General features: G+C 39.7%; 1 pseudogene; it reads left to right on the top strand.

The window, feature by feature from the left end:
* Positions 1 to 575: 575 nt before the first annotated feature.
* On the top strand, positions 576 to 3,122 carry LOC148693281 (PKS-NRPS hybrid synthetase cheA-like; annotated as a pseudogene).
* The last annotated feature ends 803 nt before the right edge of the window (positions 3,123 to 3,925 follow it).

Here is a 3,925-nt window from a genome sequence, read left to right as displayed (position 1 = left end):
AGTACTTGCATTTCTATGTTGAGGCATTCGACGTGGCATATTTCCGAGCATGAGTTATATATATATGCATATTCTATTTTCTGGGAAACTATACAGGTTTTACGGCAAGGGGTTAGAACTTTTGTTATTGAAATGATTTTGAAAAGCTTTGTTTTTACCCACTCACGTTTTCTATTTTGCGCCCCTCTAGGTTCTAGTTTAGATAGCTCTGTTAGTGGCTCTCGAGGGATTCACGGTATATCTGATAGATTATCACCAGTGTATGACCACCTTTGGGTGTGTTTATTTAGTGTTTGTTTCTCCAGACTGCACTAGGACTTCTGTGCTCTGAATGATTGTATTAACACTTGCGTTTGCATATGTATGTTATTTACGCAGCGTTTAGCTTGGTTTTTATTTATTCGTACTTTTATTATTCTTAGCTTCCTCACTGTACACATGGTTACGTCATTCTCACGTGACGGCCAGCATGCCCTGACTTCGATCGGGGCGTGTCACAATCTATTACCCTTCTTTATTACTTCTTGTGAAAAACCACAACGGATGACTTGATAATAACAGATGAAGAGCTCCAGATGGACATTGAGTTGCATAACATATTGGATATGGCATGCAAGGAGGATAACATGGATGAAATTTCAGAATGCATTCCTCATCTTAACACTTTTGATGGTAAGTTTCTAAAGTATTTTCTCAAATTATTAAGATTGATTTTGAAATTTAAGGTTTTTGTTCTCTTCTTGTGTTAGGTTTTATCTCAATTTGTGTTTTAGGTTTATTTTTTTCTTTCCCTACTTTGTGGTTCAAATGTCAATCGAATGAATGAATACTGGTGTAGTTTTAATTTTTAGAGAAGATTTTCAAATTATGGATCAGAAAATTAAAAAATTGATTTATGTTGGTTTTGGGGAAATTAATTTTCTATTGGAATGCTGTTTCTATTGGTCCCCAATACACTTTACCTGGAATTAGGTTTAATGATGTGGTTTTACCTAGGCTCCATGACCATATGGAATTATTGGGTGCCTAATCTCAATGTGCAAAAATCAATGTAAAGAGTCGTTTTGCAGCGAGTCTGCTGCCAGTAAATACCTACACATTGTTCAATAATTCTTGTCTATGGATGCATATTGAATCCATTTACTGCACTAGTTTGTCAATCAATACAATTCCATAGGTTAGGATGATAAGGATTCCTAACGCCACCCATATAAAAATTAAGAAAGGAAATTTTAGGAGTTTCAATTTTCAACACATCCTTTTATTGTTGTTTTGTTTTCATGCAAAATGAGAAAGAAGAGGATTATGTGTGGGCTCTAAAAATGTTTAGTAAGATTTTGGGAGTTAATAATCATCCTATGGTGATTATAACGGATAGGGAGTTGGCATTGATGAATGCTATATGCATTGTCTTTCTAAGTACTTCCAATCTTTTTTGCGTGTGGCATATTGAGAAAAATATACTTGCAAATTGTAAGGCTCATTTTGAGGAAGAAGTTGACTGGATTGATTTCATTTCCTCTTGGACAATTTTAATCCAATCTCCTAATGAAACATCATTCAATGAAGCTTGGAGTCGTTTTGAAGTTAAGTACGAGGAGAAGAAATTTGTTTTGAAATATATTCTTAGTACTTGGCTTCCATATAAAGAAAACTTTGTAAGTGCATGGTCTGAGAAAGTTACCCACTTTGGTAATCGTTTACTTTAAGCACCGAAGGTGCACATGCAACGCTAAAAAAATATCTTCAAGTTTCAACTGGAAGTCTTCGCGAGGTAAAAGAAAAAATATGTCTTGCTATTGAAAATCAATTTCAAGAAATCAAAACTCAACTTTCAATTGAAAAAGTTAGAGTTTCACACAAGTTTCGGCTTCCCTTCTTCAAAGACGTTGTTACTCATGTATCTAGATTTGCATTGAATGAGTTATATAATTAATTTGAAGCATCAAGTTCTTGTGATCTTCCATCTTAATGTAAGGGTCATTTTCTCAAGAAAATGGGTCTTCTTTGTGCTCACATTGTGACATCCCACATCGCCCAGGGGAGTGATCCTTATATGTATATTATCATCCCTACCTAGCACGAGGCCTTTTGGGAGCTCATTGGCTTCGGGTTCTATGGGAACTCTGAAGTTAAGCGAGTAGCGCGTGATAGCATTCCCAGGATGGGTGACCCATCGTGAAGTTCCCAAAAAAAAAACCGTGAGGGCGTGGTCGGGGCCCAAAGCGGACAATATCGTGCTACGGTGGTGGAGCGGGCCATGGAAGTGGTCCGCCCCGGGCCGGGATGTGACAATTTGGTATCAGAGCCTAACCCTGGCCGTGAGTGTGCCGACGAGGATGTCGGGCCCTTAAAGGGGGTAGATTGTGACATCTCACATCGCCCAGGGGAGTGATCCTTATATGTATATTCTCATCCCTACCTAGCACGAGGCCTTTTGGGAGCTCATTGGCTTCGAGTTCCATGGGAACTCCGAAGTTAAGCGAGTAGCGCGCGAGAGCATTCCCAGGATGGGTGACCTATCAGGAAGTTCTCGTATGAGTTCCCAAAAACAAAACCGTGAGGGCGTGGTCGGGGCCCAAAGCGGACAATATCGTGCTACGATGGTGGAGTGGGCCCGGGAAGTGGTCCCCCCCCCCCCCCGGGACGGGATGTGAAACACATAATTAGAGAGATGAATATTGAAGTCTTGCAACTAAATGACATACATCCACAATGGAGGATTGATAGAAGATTGTTTGTCAATGATGGTCATGTAAGCTTGGACAATGAACAAGATCAAATAAGCGGCCTTCTAGTGGAGTTTAAAGATAAGTATGAAAAGTTACCTCTTGCTCAAAAAAAGGATACCAAAAGGCAACTTTGTGAATTTCTTGATACTTCTCTTCCATTAACTCTTAAGCCTAATGTTAAACCTCACAAAGGTCGTCCAATGGGGTCTAAAAATAGAAAAGAATCAAGCTCTACAAAGCGTGGTCTTTCAAAGTTTAAAATAGTGGAGAATGCTCAGAAACATGCTCGACATGTATGTCATTTTTTTTATTTATCTTTTAATATTGTCTACTGTGGTCATGATTATTTATATATACGTATAACTGAATGTTCATTGTTTATAGGTGTGAGGAGCATAATGATTTTCCAAAGAAACTTTTTTGTTAACTTCGTCCCAAAGGGCATGCTTCTGTGCCAGAACGAAAGAGTCTGTCAAAGTTAGATCTTCTTTCATGATCAATTCTTTGAATAGCGGGTGGTCGATTGGGAGTCATTTTTGGAAGGCTGCTCTAGCTATCGAGTTGTTGCATCCAACTATCTTTGCCTTCCCTGCTTTGAACCTCTTCACATAGTCGTGAAACGACTCCTTTGGGTTCTTCTTGACGTTGAACAAGTGGTAGGACTTTTTCTTGATCGAGCAATATGGTGCATATTCTTTGGTGAAAACCAAAGAAAATTCGTCGAAACTCTGGATGGATTGTGGTGGCAGGGTGCAGAACTAATTTTGCGTCGCACCTTGTAGAGTGGTGGCGAATATCTTGCACATGAGATTGTCATTGTTTTGATAAAGTATCATTGTGCTTCGGTAATGTTTCAAATGTCTCTCTGGGTCTCCATCTCATTTGAAGGATGTGAAATATGGCATGCTAAAATTGCGTAAAGGCTCTGCCTGCTTGATCCGGTCTATGAAGAGTTACCTGCTTATGTTGGTTATGTCTCTTAGTAATGCCTCGTTGGTGATCTTGTTGTGTTGGAAATTGCGCAATCGCTCGGTCAAGAGTCTCTATACTTCTTCCTGAATTTGCCTTTGATGGGGGTAGCTGAGCTCTCGGTTGCCCCTAGTCGTGACTTGCTGGTATAGGTTGCTCTTCCATGTGTTTGGCTAGTCTATGTCGCGGATGCGGTGCATGTGATGTGTTCCTAGCAGGCGAAT

This window comes from Pyrus communis, chromosome 11 (genome assembly GCF_041283825.1).
Source record: "Pyrus communis isolate YQ-2024b chromosome 11, ASM4128382v1, whole genome shotgun sequence".
Classification (NCBI taxonomy): domain Eukaryota; kingdom Viridiplantae; phylum Streptophyta; class Magnoliopsida; order Rosales; family Rosaceae; genus Pyrus; species Pyrus communis.
This window is presented reverse-complemented; position numbering and strand designations above follow the sequence as displayed.